Source organism: Poecilia formosa, unplaced genomic scaffold, assembly GCF_000485575.1.
Source record: "Poecilia formosa unplaced genomic scaffold, Poecilia_formosa-5.1.2 Scaffold517, whole genome shotgun sequence".
NCBI classification, from domain to species: Eukaryota; Metazoa; Chordata; class Actinopteri; order Cyprinodontiformes; family Poeciliidae; genus Poecilia; species Poecilia formosa.
The window spans coordinates 216,206-231,950 of NW_006800456.1; the positions used below are offsets into that span (position 1 = coordinate 216,206).

Here is a 15,745-nt window from a genome sequence, read left to right on the forward strand (position 1 = left end):
CGGGACAGACCGCTTGTCAAAAATGAAATCATGAAAATCGAAATTGACAGCTCGTTACCGTTTTTTCCATTTTCGTTTTGTGCACTTAATGGGAAATCGGGTAACGAGCCAAAAATCCGATTTTCGATTTTGGTTTTCTAAACGGAAAACGAAAAATCAAGTCTATTTCCGTTTTTTCATTTTTCATTTCAAACGAAAAAACGAACTGCCTGAAAATACACGGACAGTTCTGGCTGCACCAGCAGAATGCACAGAGACATCGTCACATTGAGCATCGTGCATAAAAGAACTCCTTGACTTCAGGATAAAGGGACAAGCATCAACATTCAACAACTGTGTTTCCAGTGACTATATAAAAGTGGAATTTGACACTTTGAAAATAAATTTGCTTAACGGAAACACAACAATAAAAAAAGCCTTGTTTTTTCACTGAAATGTTTTGGTGTTAGGATGATGTGGGGTGGTGGTTTGTTGGGGGGGCCAGGGGGGGAAGTTGCCGTGTGAAATTGGTTTATTTTGGAAAGCTGCAGTGGAAACTTTTTATTCACATCAGACGAGTCACATGATCAACAACAACAGATGTTTCCACTGCCACAAACCATGAAGAAGACGATAGTAAGTAGTTGGAGGATCAAAGTGTAGCATGTTTTTTAATGACATATTGTGTGAACAAATTTATTGATGTGATTTTAATTGTGTTTCTTATTTAATGGAATCTTTGCAATTGTGAAAATGTCAGTAGCAGAACATTGACAACGTTTGTGCACATCTGCATTGGGAACGCAGCTATAGATTATGAGCTCTGCCATTAATCTATTTTCTTCAACATGTCCTGTCACAACGCTGAGTGTCAACTCAGCGTTGTTGTGTCAATGTTAACATTGACACAACAAGGTGAGGCCTATGGGGGACATATTTTCTGAAAGCAGGACTTAATGTCTTTTCTTCTCAAAACTTGTAATGTTTGTACTCAGAACTTCTGCTCTCTTTCAAATTTTCTCAAAACTTGTCTCTGCTCAGATCAAATCTCCACTTGCCTCCACCTCTCTGCTTGCTCGTGAATCATTTTCTGCTTGCGCTTGGAACAAAAAAGTACCATAGCCTGGCAACCTCTCAGCCAATAGAATGAAAGTGTTGTACTGGATGAGTTTGTTTCCTTCTAGTGGGTGTACCTTGTAGCAAGTCTGCTTCTACACCTGCAGAAAGAGAGGAAATATAGAACAGAGAAACCATAGCGACAAACAACATATGCGAATAAAAATAATAACTATAACAACACTAAAAAGTGACTTCTGGTTTTGCAGCATGATGGATTATCACATTGCAAAAGTGTGTGACGTGCTGTTTGCGTTTTATCACAGGTTCAGGATTTGTGTGAGTGTCATTGTATTTCCTTCGGTTCCAGTATCAAACCTCGAAGCACAGAATGTTGTCAACTTTTCAAATCCACAATCCTGGAAGTCCAACATCATCCATCCATCCATTCATCCATCCATCCCTTCATTTTCTTCCGCTTAACCGGGGTCAGGTCGCGGGGGTAGCAGCTTAAGAACGGAGACCCAGACTTCCCTCTCCCCAGCCACTTGTTCCAGCTCCTCCGGGGGAATCCAAGGCGTTCCCAGGCCAGCCGAGAAACATAGTCCCTCCAGTGTGTCCTAGGTCTTCCCCGGGGCCTCCTCCCGGTGGGACGTGCCCGGAACACCTCACCAGGGAGGTGTCCAGGAGGCATCCTGACCAGATGTCCGAGCCACCTCAACTGGCTCCTCTCGACGTGAAGGAGCAGTGGCTCTACTCTGAGTCCCTCCCAGATTGCAGAGCTTCTCACCCTATCTCTAAGGGAGAGTCCAGCCACCCTACGAAGAAAACCCATTTTGGCTGCTTGTATCCGGGACCTCGTTCTTTCGGTCATGATCCAAAGCTCATGACCATAGATGAGGGTGGGCACGTAGATCGACCTGTAAATCGAGAGCTTTGCTTTTTGACTCAGCTCTCTCTTTACCACGACGGACCGGTACAGCGCCAGCTTCACTGCAGACGCCTTCACTGCAGACGCCCCAAACAATGCCTGTCGATCTCCCGCTCCCTTCTTCCCTCATTTGTGAACAAGATCCTGAGATACTTAAACTCCTCCACTTGGGGCAGGGCGTCCCCTCCCCCAACCTGGAGAAGGCATGCTACCCTTTTCCAGCTCAAGACCATCGCCTCGGATTTGGAAGCACTGATCCTCATCCCGGTTGCTTTACACTTGGCTGCGAACCGCTCCAGTCCAACATTCAAGTCTAATTCTCCCATGAGACTCTCTGCCTGGTGAGCTTCCCTCTCTGTTTTCACTGACGGTCAGATGTTCCACTAACTGCTCGATAACCACGGCTCCACTAGTGATTCCACCACTTATCCTGTGTGTTGCTCTTCTGGACATGCCACTCTCTTCCAAATAGAGTCGGTTACATACCTATCAGTGGTCTGAATGGGAACTAAATTACACTCAAATTGGACCACTCTGAGCTATTAGGTGCTGGCAACGCTGCCTAATGACTCTGTGAGACATGGTGTGTGTCTGTTGACCTGCACACACTGTTTTCAATGACTGTTTGATGCTTCAAATTACTTTCCAACTGGACAATTCCTGCTGGCTCTTCAGCTTCACTAAATTTATACAAAACTATATTCATACAAAAATATTTCAATAGACATTTATTTTACATGTATTAGTGATAATTTATATGCAGCATGCATTTGCAACTGACCAGAATTACTGAGCCAGTGACAATCTGTCCTGTAAAATAAAACAGTAGGTCTTCTCGCTTTTACCAGGCAAATATTGTTTTTTTTCTCACCGCATTGCAGATCTACTGAAGTGTAATGCATATACATGGCTCTGGATTTAATAACTTTAATGTATTTATGGTGTGTAGACTGCTACAGCACGCTGAATAAACTAAACCTTCAGAGCAAACAAGGCTCCGGCAGACATGAAATGACCAGAGGCAGACCGCATCCTCTGTTCATACATAACCACAGACAAACCAGACATTTACATACACTATAGAAAAAGGCACATGACTTTTTTTCCCCCCACTGTAAAGTTAAATCACACTGGACTCTTTCTGTTTTAAGTCAGGTAGAAATACCAGAATTAATTCAAGTTAATTCAGAATTAATTTGAATTAAATTCTAGAAAAATAAGCAAAAATATTTTTCACAAAGCCACTTTGTCATGGATCTGATAGCTTAGGATCATCGTCCAGTTAAAAAACACACTAAGAGCCGAACTTCAGGTTCCTGGCTGATGCCCTAAGATGTGTTCCGATGTTTACACATGATATCCATTCTTCATGATGTAATCTATTTTCTGAAGTGAATCAGTTCCTGTTCTAGTGACACATCCACACAACATGATGCTGCCATGCCTGATCCTTAGGCATGTAATATTCCCTCTTGTTTTCGTCAAAATGTAACAGCAGTTATGGTCAAACATGTCAGTTTTATTTTTTTAAAAAATTTTTTCAAAATCTGTGAAGTTTTTGTGTCTGAGTCTAAGTGCAAACTATAATCTGTTTGTTTTTATGTGGCTTTTTTATGGCTTCTTCCTCTTAGAGTGGCTGTTCAGGGAGGGACGTCATTTTAGAGTGGATAACGATACAGGCAACAGGAAAGTTAAAGAAGAAAACTCTGATGATTTGGCTGGAGGTCATCTTGGTTCTCTATGTAAGATGAAACAGAGCAACGCTACATTGAACACTGCAGAGGGTTTGGAAAGAATTACCAGTAAATAAAATCTGGAGTTGTTGTCATTTGTATTAGAACCAGCTGAGGTCATGTTCACCCTCGACAAAAACCAGTCCTAACTTCAGTTCATATGAATTATTTAACATCCATCCATCCATCCATCCATCCATCCATCCATCCATCCATCCATCCATCCATCCATCCATCCATCCTTTGCCTATCTAAGTTGGAGTCGTGGATCCAAGAGGAAAACTCAGTTTCCTCTCTCCTGCTCCACTCCCCAGGTCATTCTGGGAGCTGTAGAAGTGTTCCCATGCCATAAGTGATGCATTGTCCCTCTCATGTGTTCTGGGTTTTGTTGAGAAAATAAATTTAAAATAAGCTAGTTTTAAAACTTAACATGTCTTGATTCAAATGGCCTAATTGTGGTTTTGAAATTAGTAATGTATTCTGGCTCTTTGACCTTTATGTTACCTGTAGTTACAGCAGATGGTTTGCTAGGATCGTTTGAACTGCCTTTTGTCTGTGGGAAAACAATACAGTGGAAGTTGTAGCTTTTCACACTCATCTGTGAAAGGCCGTAAACACGGCAGGGGTTTCTGGCTTGAGAGAGGGTCAGAGATAGCTCCTGGTTGGATGAGCAAAGATACGCCTTATTTGAATAAATTAAATACAAGAGGATAAAACTTTCTACACATAAGTAACAAATCAGATTTGCTCTTGCAATTCTCCAAAGATGTCTTTGCACGTCTTTGCTTTTCTTCCTTTCTTTTCCATTTATGTCAGGTAAATGAATGTATGTCTCCGTTGTTCTGCAGTTTCTGGTGTAAGTTTGTGCATTGTCTTACTTCTAAGTTTATGCATTGTCTTATATTGGATTAAACTCTGTAATTCTGTGACGTCAACACGCATTGTTGTTTTCCTTGTGGCTACACGTGGCCCGCCAAGAGGACCTGGGATCCAGAGGAAGAGAGAGCTAAACTTTTTTCCAAAGTTAACCTATTTTAGAAAATTTCTTCCTTAACATTTTCCCCTAGTGGCTCCATCCAGCGGGACGGGCCTGGAGGACCCAGGAGGCTTCCTGATGAGTCACCTTAAATAAATCCTTTCAAAGGAACAGTGGCACTTTCCAAACCTCAGCTGGATCCAGGTGAAGGAGCTCTTCATCCTCTCTCTAAGGCCCAGACCTCAGGGCTTTCCAGGGCCTGGTAGTCCAGCCTTAGCTTCTGGGTCCCAAAAAAACATTAATCAGTGGACTCAGCATGGGCCCAGCATCTGCATGGACAGGATTTGAGGCAGAGTCTGAAGCAAAGTGAGTTCTGGGAATCCTTAGAAATTCCTCTGGTCATAACAAGAATGTTGGAATATGGAAAATCACCATTTAAACAGTACCGGTCTGAAGATGAGATACCAACTCTCATAGAGCCGGAACACAAATGTAAAGAAAAACAACCTGAACCACAGAGAGTCAAGTGGAGGCGAGTTGAGCCATTGAGTCATGGTAAAACTTCCCTATCCACATAAACAAGATTAAATTACAAATTCTGTTTATCTACATCTACATTGTGTTCAGATTTAAATCACTACCCAGTAACATAAAGTGATCATTATATCGCTGAGATGCTGTACATGCTATAAAAGTATACTTTTACAGGAACTGGATGTTTGAAGATGCTCAACAGTGACAGCTCTATTTAGCTTAGTTCTGGAATGCTGTTTTAATAATGTTGTAGCAAAAGCCAAACATCCCATAATTACAGCAGCCCATGATTGCCCAGGGACAGGTGAAAGCAGTTTGAAAATATCAAATACCACTGCTGCATAAGCTAAATAATATTACAACCATATCGACCACATGGACTCATCCAGGGGCAATTGATATTGACCACTAGTCCTCCTGACTAAATTCAACCAATTAAACATAATTTTACTTCCAGAAACTTAATATACTCCAAGAGAAATGAGACCAAAAAAGCCTTCTTTTTCTGCCTTGTTCTTTATTTCAGCTCATCTTTAGGTATTAGCCTCAATCCCCAAACATCTTTACATACCAAACAGCTGCCTGTAGGTAATTTAGCTCTGCGTTGTACTAATTTAGCTGCATTCAACATAATCTGCCAATTACAGTAAGATCCTACAACCAGGTGGTGGTGAGGCCTCAGTTTGAGGGAAGCCAGAGAATAATAACTCAGATCTAAGGAGAGGGAATCTGGTGAGCGCTCATTCTTCAAAAGAGTCAGAGATGGAGAGAAATGCAATAATTTATGCTCAAATGTCAACATTCATAAAAGCACTGAGGAGCGCTGTGCACACACAGACACTGAGGGAGGAAGACACCAGAAACTGGATTTAGGATTAGAGGGGGGTTGACTCAGTGAAAAACAATGGTTTCCTTTTTCTGCAAACTCTCTCTCACACACACACATGCACACACGCAACCTTGTACTTCTATCGTTCAAAGGACTTTGCATTGACTTTCATTCATTTTGGTATTTGTATTTATGCTTAACCTAGACATTTTCCCCTAACCCTAACCAGTACCAGTATATTTCTAACACAACTTTAACCAAAACTTAATTAACATGGTAGCGCTAAACCAGGGGTGGGCAACTCCAGGCCTCGAGAGCCGGTCTCCTGCAACTTTTAGATGTGTGTCAACTTCGACACACCTGAGTCAAATAATGAGGTCGTTAGCAGGACTCTGGAGAACTTGGCTGCACTTAGGAGGTGATTCAGCTGTTGGTATCAAGTGTGTTGGACCAGGGAGACATCTAAGAGCTACAGGACACCAGCCCTGGAGGACCAGGATTGCCCACCCCTGCTCTAAACCAAACTAATAGACAACAGTAGAACTGAGAAAAGAGCGAGGGTTAGGGAAATGTCCTCACTTTCCACAGATGACCTCAATTTATGGGTCCTCTATATGTAGTATATATAAAGTGGTCCTCTATATGTAGTATATACAATTACACACACACACACACACACAATTATATACCTTACATCAAACACCCCTGGAGATGAAAAAGAACTACAGTAATGTGGCATTAATTATCATTATTATCATTATGTCTGTCTATATTTACACTATAAAGGCATGGGTTGCTTGAAATGGAAACCTAAAAAGTATCCAGAGGGAAACATAACATTGGAACCAGCAGTTTTAAAGCTAATTTAGGATTACTAATTATTTCATCATTACACAGTGACATTAAGTGAAAAAAATTTAAAAGAAAAAGCATTAGGAACCCTGTATATAATGTGTTCCATGAAGAAGTCAAAACTTTCTACAACATCAATATTTAGTTTTTTCTTTAACCCACTTACAAATTAAAATAATATATCTAGGCCACACAGAGTGCTTTGTAAGCTCATTCACACTTTGTAAACATTTTCACAATATGTCACATTACAAGCAACAACTTTACTGTACTTTATCTGCATTTTATATGATAGACCAAGACACAGTTCTTAACCATGAAGGAGGAAGCTGTGGACAAACGGTTCTTTTGGGGGACAAAGAAAAGTAAAACATGTTCATTTGTTTTTAGCCCCATTCCTCTGTAGCCCCAAAATAAAAACCAGTGCATTTTCATTTGTTACTTAGAGAGTTCACCTGTGAGCAACATAATACCTTACCATAACACATTTATTGATAAACACTTTAAATAAACCAAGTGTAACTCTTCTTATTTGATTGTTGTCACCTAGTACATACAATAAAAAAAATGAAAATCTCTTCACATTGTGACTGACTGCACGAAAGTGGTCCAACAGGCTGAAAAATAAGGCTCCACCAGCACTCCTCAGAATTCTTTATTTTTCTTTATCTTTTTAAAGATGTGATCGTATAGTTTAAACAATTAATAAAACGGTTAAATTCTCAAAAACAAAACATTCTTATTCAATGAATCATTCAAAAATAACAATAAAATAACAGACAACTGTTATACACAGCAAATTTGGAAGTGTTCCATTAACTCCTATACAGTTGAATTAAACATTTTGAAAGTGTCTATATTGGTCCACTCCGAATGGTGTAGAAATTACACTTTTGAAAGTGTTATTTGTGATATAGTTGAATCAACACTCACAATAGTTGAAATTAAACACACATCAGTGTTGACTTACTCAACACTAATGTATTTTGTCAAAAGTTAACACTACGAAAGTGTTAATCTAACACAGAACAGTATAAAGCATAGAAATCAGAGTTTTGAAATATTACTGGCAGAGTATGCTGTGGTGGTGCAGGGTTTAAGCACAACCCACATATGGAGGCTCTAGTTTTCAATGCGGCTGTTGTGCGTTCGCTTCCCGGTCTACCCCTTCTCTCATTACTCACTTTTGTTTGTCAATTTACTACCAAATAAAAGCCACTAGAGCAATTAAAACCTTTTTTTCCCCAGAAACTACTGGCCATCAATAATCCCCAAATTCATTTTAAAAGACATTAGATGCCACATTAGATACTACAAAAACACCAGCACCAATTGCAGTATATAATCTACTTTTATTTCAAAACAACATCAAACAGCACTGACAGCAATATACAACAAAGGTCATTCATTCATGGTACTTTGCACTGAAGGTGAAGTGTACTTTGAAAGTTCATTGGAAGTGGCCATGGATGGTCTTGTGATCACTGATGGTGAAGTGTCTTTGGTGCTGCTCTTGTTTTCACCAACATGGAGGAGGAAGACTTCCAGCCTGGAAGGAAACACAGGAAATATAGCAGAAACATTAGGATAATAAATAAATATTTTAAAAAGAAGTGTGAACAAAACTAATCAGACTCACCTGTGTGTGTCACCGTCATATTCATTAAAATTACTCTGCCCACCCGGTTTACAAGATAAAGCATTAAAACGTCAGAAATAATTACTAAAGAAATTAGTCAGCTTATAGAAAAAATTTTGGACAGCATTAAAAGTCGTGCCAACCTGTCTGAAAAAATGTATTGAAGTCATCATAACAGATTTCAGTCACCAACATCACACACAAAAAAAAAACAAACATTTTGGCAGTTTTTAGACATGCCACAGATACAAAACACCAGAGTCAAATGGCTTAATTGCCTCCTCATTGTGTAGATATGTTCTCCAGAGTCCTGCTAATCACCTAATTATTGTATTCAGGTGTGGTGCAGCAGCGGCACATCTAAATGTTGCAGGACAGTGGTCTTCCAGGACTGGAGTTTGACACCTGTGGCATAGATCAAGCCAATGGTCCAGCACAGCCACTCCCCCGTTTTGCAGTCTACAGCCAAAAGCTTAAAGAAAACGACCTCCGCAGCTAAATAATGTTAACTCAAATGGCCTCCAGATTTTCCTGACAGCTTTAATGTTTGGTTAAGATAATAAATAGTCGTATATACCGTGATATCCAAACAAATAAACATACGTTAAGCGAACTATGTATATGAATCGATACTCTTGCGTAAAAGGAAAAATAATGCCTCCATAAAAAATAGTCAAAAACATGATCATTTTAACATGATCATCTTGTTATGATAAGCTCCAGACAAGACGCCATACTGCTGCCTCCGCTCCTCAGGCAAACATGTAACGAAGTAACGGAACAAGACGGCGTCGGCTGGGGGGGCGGGGCTAATGACTGGGCCCAAATAATAAAGCTGATGATAATTTAATTTTACAACATGGTAATTTTACAACATTGTTAGCTCCGCAACAGCGGAGCTAACAAGTTTCATCACCAGAGATTGCAACTAATGATAGGTACTTTTTCTCGAACCTATATTAAAGAACCACAGACAACATATATGAATTTTAAGGCAAGGCTTTTGCAAAAGGAGAAATCTCCATCAACAACTTCATCAGCCGTTCACAGAGAGTTCTGATCTCCTTCCACGCGAGCCCCTGTTTTATTGTCCAAACAGAACAGCCAAAAGGGGCAGTCAGGAAGAACAACCAAAAGGGGCAGTCAGGAAGAACAACCAAAAGGGGCAGTCAGGAAGAACAACAAAGGTCGTAAAACTTCTAACCTAAACAAACCAGCCAGGTGTGATATCTGATCTACGGTCTGAGCCCAGTTCAGCTCTAGGTCAAACTAACACAAGAAGAATTTAAGGTCTGGGAAACACAGAGTTAACTGTTTCACATAAAGATGAAACAGACAGTTGTGACCTCCAGGTCAGTTTACACACACATAAGGAAGAGAACACTTTAGACTAAAAATCTTAACATTAGACTGAATATGAACAAAATGATAATACCAAAAAATCTCTATCAACTAAGTCATTCTGAAATCCATCTGACATGAAGTACAACAAACCAAGAGAAGAACAGAGACATCAGGCTACTGGTCACTAATGATGAAACAACACAAATTCAAAACATGTTAACGTAATCCGTAGAAATGCTCTAGCTAGTTTGCCTTTTGTTGCCAAGTCACTGATGATGACGTTGGTGACAAGCTTTAATCAGAATGCACCTGGAGACAATAAGGACGATTCATTTGTAGTTTTGTGTGTCATAAAGTTAAATATAAGAGTGAAAATAAAGCCAGTCATGTAGCACAACATTTTATTCAATATTTTACACCCACTATGTCACTAAAATCAGTCAGTCTGGTAAGGTTTTTAGCAACCATGAGTCAACAATGGGGCACCCTACTATATAATCTACTGGGGTATTGTATACAATTTTAATAGGAGAGTGCTCTCCTTTACAGTACTCATCAGATGTTATAAAGTTTAAAAATTGTATTCCTGAAGGTATGCTCTGCCATCCATGTGAGTCCCCTGTAGGTCCAGGTCAGGGACCCCCATCTTACCTGTAGCTCCTTCCCTAATGTGATGTTACAAATATGTTACAATTGTGGGAAGAACTGTCTGATGATGATTTCTAATTCAACACCAGACTGAATTACTGTTGGTGTTAATTTAGAAATCATCACTGGACTGGATTGCATTTTATTTAACTGTTTGGAACTCTTTAGTGAGTGTTAGGGAAACTAACACTCACTAACACTCATGTTGTTGAATTAACACTGTATTTTTAACATACTACACTTACACTGGAAATCTAACACTTTTGAATTTGCTGTGTACCAGTTAACAGTTAAAACATTCACGAAACACACACACACACACACACACACACATAATAAATTTATACTTTGAACTCACCTAGTACGATAAAGAATGAAAATCTCTTCACAATGTGACTGACTGCACACAAAGTGGTCCAACAGGCTGAAAAATAAAAGACACAGTTAACGCCATGACTGAGTGGTCAGCCACGAACACCAACCGGCGCAGCTCCCACTCATAGGGCCACATTTTTCCAGCCCAACCACGAGAAAACTTTACAAATTATATTTATAGATGTTAAATATTCTTACAGTATTTCGTTAATTGCTGAACTAGAAAAATATGACCCTAAGTAAAAAAAGAAGTGAAGAGCTGCCTTTCTCGCACCTACCTCCACCAGCACTCCTCAGAAATCTGGTGGGGGAATTCTGAGGAGTGCCTTCTGGTGGGGGAATTCTGGTGGGGGAATTCTGCATGCAACGGGTGCCTGAAGGACCCGTTGCATGCAGTCACTCATCACACCACTAGGTGGCTCCAAACATATGTGTTGATTAAAAATCTCATAAATGCATACAATTATTATAATTATATTGGTTAAAACTCACATAAAGATACATATAGGCTTTTCTCTCTGTTACACAAGGCTCACATATGAAATGACATAATGAGACTTTTAGTGCAAATCTGACACTTTTAATGCACTTTTGGTCCAACTTTGCATTAAAAGTGCCATTATTTACCTAAAGACACTTCATGACAACAGTCATAACCAGTCATGAAGACTCCTTCATGTTTATGAATGTGTCATGTCAGTCTTATGCACACCTTTTCAAATAAAGTGTTACCAAGAAGGTAATTGTAAATGGTGGAAAAGAGTCATTCGTTCCTCACTGTGGAACATGACAGTAGCAGGAAGCTTTTTTCCAGCAAGGACAAAGAAACGTTTGAGATGCAGAATGGAGCTAAACTCAGGACGGTCCTGGGAGGAAACCTGTTAGAAACGGCAGAAGACTTGAGTCTGAGGCAGAGGTTCACGTTCTAGCAACACACACAGTCAGACGCATAATGAAAGAGTTCAGATCAAAGCACATTCCTGTGATAAAACTGCCCAGTCAAAGTCCAGAACTGAATCCAATTTAGAAGTGATGGCAGTACTTGATGTTCACACACCGTCTCCATCCAATCTGGCTGAGTTTGAGTCGCTTTGTAAAGAGTGGGCAAAAATGTGTGTGTATGTGCAACACAGGTCTACACACAAACACTTTTTACTGTAACTACAGCTACAAAGCTTTCACAGTATGACCCAGGGCATTTAATACAAGTGCATACTTCATATTCCCAATTTTTATTTGTAAAAATCTTTTACAAGTACATTACAGGTTGCCTTTCTCCAGTAGTCAGTCACCAATAGAAACTGAATGATTTAGTTTAGACATGTGGCAGAAAACATGAATGAAATGTCTTTAGTTGAAACATTTCAGCACAGATTGAAAAAAAAAAAAACAGCCGGGATGTCAGCATCTGTAACTCATCCACATCTCTGTGAGTCATGAGCAGCAGTCAGCCAAACAATGAATTTCCAGACACATTCAGGACTTCTCTTTCTCCTCACACACGCAGACCTCCATGGCTCCATGGCTCTTACTATTACCACTAAAGTGAGAAACTAAAGGCTTGAACCTTGGAATCAGATTTATGTTAAGGAAGAGCAGCTAAGGACATTTGCCTTTTCCTTTCCTGTGATTCAGCAGCAGAACTATAAATATGTATCTACATTATCTGAGTCACAGATTACCAAAAGGTTTCTAATTTTGTCTCATTCATGACAGTTGCTCGACACTAAAATGAGATGTTAATGCTACAACGAAATTAATGCATTTCTTTTTAGTTTGCTGAACTGAGAATATCAATCCTCTACCTGCTGTTTGCCTTAAATTATTAAAGTATTGACTTTAGTTTGGAGTTCTCTCTGCAGGACGTAACCAAGAATATAAGTATAAACATGGTTTTTATTTTTCCTCAACTGAAACGTGTGGAGTTAATTTACTTTAAGCTCCTTCAGCACCTCATTCTAAGAGTTTAAAATAATACAGTAAATAATAGAATAAAGTGGGACACCCCTTCAAAAACCATGCTCAGTTCTCACTCATTTCTATTATTTAAACAGATGAAACTTAATCTGTCCAGATGGGTTGTGTAAGCAGTTCTCAGCCTGGCAGAGGACATTATATTTTGTTTTGTAAATAAATCACCTTTAATGTGTTTGATTTCAATAATATTTTCCCAATATGTAAATAAAATAAAACCACTTGCCATTTAATTGTTCATATTTAGCAGAGTTTAAACATGTACACTAATCCCTTGAGTGTACAGACTTTATTGTCTAACTCTACTGCTCTGTTTAAGGATGTCAAAACTTTACATGCTTGTTTCATAATTGTATTTTCTTGGATTTGTCATTCCCACAATATGTCTTAAACAAAAATAATTCTCTGTGTTTTTTCTGTCTGTGAGTTATGAAAAGACAAACATGTGGCTTCCATTAAACTACACACTCCAATAGCTGATGGTGTTGCAAAATACCTTAAGAAATTATGGGGAAAATGAGCCCTTCAGTGTTGCTAACGCTCGTCTGCATATAGTGATGAGCCTGAAATCCAACCTGATCTACTGTTCACTGCTCATGAGCTGCTGCCAGCATGTTGTGGGTCAGAGGGACTCACAGGATCCCATCAAATTCAGCCTGAAGCATTTAGTGATGCTGATCCAAATTTAGAAATGTCTCTGTGTTGTATAAGCTACTCTTGTCATTCAAAATGTGTTGTAGTTAAAATGTGCTCAACAAGAAATACAGCAAGCCGGAAATCCAAAGTTGTTTTTTTCTGTGTCTGGGTTTCTGGCAGCAGTGACCACACATGACTTTGTTTGCAAATTGTAGTCCGCTTGCAAAGTTGCTCAATGTGAAAGCAAACTGGACCAAACAATCAGACTAAAGGACTTTCCTGGTATGAAAACCTGCTTTACTTGACTAATCACCCATCAGTGTTAGGAATAATATCATTTGATTCCACTCACCAGCCAATTTATCAAATTATTGAATTATTAATCAAAATTTTATATCATTTTGCAAAACAGCTCAGTCCTTCTCTAAATACATCCAGGAAGCCTTGATTGTACAGTCTTCAGTGTTGGCCTTTAACTGTGCAACAAATTGTTCCTGCTGAGCAAATTGATTCCAAATTAAATTCATTATTAAATGTTCAGCGTCAACCAGCAATGCATTGCTCCTGAAAAGAAGACAAGGCTACGTCGGGGACAGCCGTACGAAGACATAGCTCAGAGACTCAGGCTGACTGAACCTGTCAGGTTAGTGACTGTCAGAATGTTGGAAGCCGTCCATAAAGTCATTTCTTCATAACACCCTGCAGGGTTACAGCCACGGCCTGTTGAGTTAAAGTGTAAAGGTGCAAGAGACTATTTCACCTTAACAGCTTTCTCTGCATGGCCCCTCGCTCTGCTACTGTCAGAATACCAAACCGAGGATTTCAGCTTTCTCTACAGTGCCGGGTGAATCTATTAATGCCTGGACCTCACAGACTTCTGGCTGGCCACCAGCCTGATGGAGTTAGGAGGATTGGAAAAAGGAATTTGAAGCAGAGTGTTTGGTTTTTTGGAGGGGAGAAAAAACAAAGAGAAGAAATTCTGAGACCACTGTACACATAGTTCTGGATTGTTGGAGGTTTGTGGAATGATACTTCCCAAACTGGCACAATGAAGTGAAGAGAAGAAATGGCTCTAAGGTTAATCTCAGCAGTGAAAACAACTAATCGGTTTGTTTCTAGCAGCCACACATGTCCAGTCCAGACGTGAACAAACTTAGACAAAGAGTCTCCACATGGTCTAAGCTTTTGGTTCTGATGACTTTAAAGAAAATAACCTATTAAACTAGGAGCAGTTACATAGATAATTAGCTTTGAAAAACATACTAGTATAAGGGGTTCAGTGAAGACTATTGCTTAGTGTGTATTGTATTAGTGTGTACACAGTTTATTATTTCACAGCAGACATAAACAGGTTAGCTGTGGGATCATGTTCAGATTTCTAAATGCTAACAATCAAAAGCACAGACTTCTGTTTTCTTCTGTTTATTAATTAATAGTTTAGAGAATTAATGTGAAAAAGTTTAAATTTTATAAAGAATTCTGAAAGGAAATGTTAGTTCTGTTGTCTTACTCTCAGAAACATTGCATGCAGTGTGTTTGTAAAGCTGTTCAATACATGTTGATTTTGATTAGTTTTTCAAGGGGCAGAATTATGCGATTTCTAGCCACATAGTTCTATTTTATAACATAATCAAGTAACTATGGTAACTTCAGTTATTAAAAAACTATAGATATAAAATATGACTTAAAATAAAGTTTATTTTGCAGTCTAATACCTTGAGATTTTACCTCTGTATCTTTAAAAACTCCTGCTTTTTCTCAATTTCCTCTTTCAGGAAGTCATCACAACATGACTCCTCTATTAACCCTTTAACAACATTTTTAACCAACGTTGCACTGAACTCAGTGGATGCTCAGTTCACCAGGTGTTTGTTGATTGCTGCTGGCTAGTCTGAAGGAGCTGAGTGGGGGAGTCACAGGAGAGGGTTGCTCTGTGAGGTGGAGGCTCCGAAACTGCCTCCACCTTGCCTTTGACGAACGTCATCCTCAAAGATAGAGCTAGGTACACCTACATATTTTGCACAGCTGAACGGTTGCCATAGGAGACTAAAAGATTCTTCAAACATGAATCAAGGCAACACTCCAGGTGTGATTTTGATGAGGGAATAACATTATGACATGATGTAAAAAAGATGATGTAAAATCAAAAAAAGTTGATTTTACATAATGCTGCCCCTTTAAGGATAATACTTTATGGATAAATACCATAACAGCGTGTGAGGATTTGAGTTTTCTGTGT

General features: G+C 39.3%; 2 long non-coding RNA genes across 2 annotated transcripts in view; one reads left to right on the plus strand and one right to left on the minus strand.

Moving 5' to 3' along the window:
* LOC107834085 (uncharacterized) overlaps positions 1 to 12,051 on the minus strand; it is a 17,360-nt gene extending 5,309 nt beyond the window's left edge. Inside the window, exons 1-2 of the long non-coding RNA XR_001659868.1 lie at positions 12,040 to 12,051; positions 1,044 to 1,047 (exon numbers count right to left, since the gene is read on the minus strand). This is a non-coding gene — a long non-coding RNA (uncharacterized LOC107834085). The remainder of the gene's footprint in view (positions 1 to 1,043; positions 1,048 to 12,039) is intronic.
* The window catches only part of LOC107834086 (uncharacterized), a 69,923-nt gene that overhangs the window by 16,912 nt on the left and 37,266 nt on the right, over positions 1 to 15,745 (plus strand). The gene's annotated exons all lie outside the window — the stretch shown is intronic.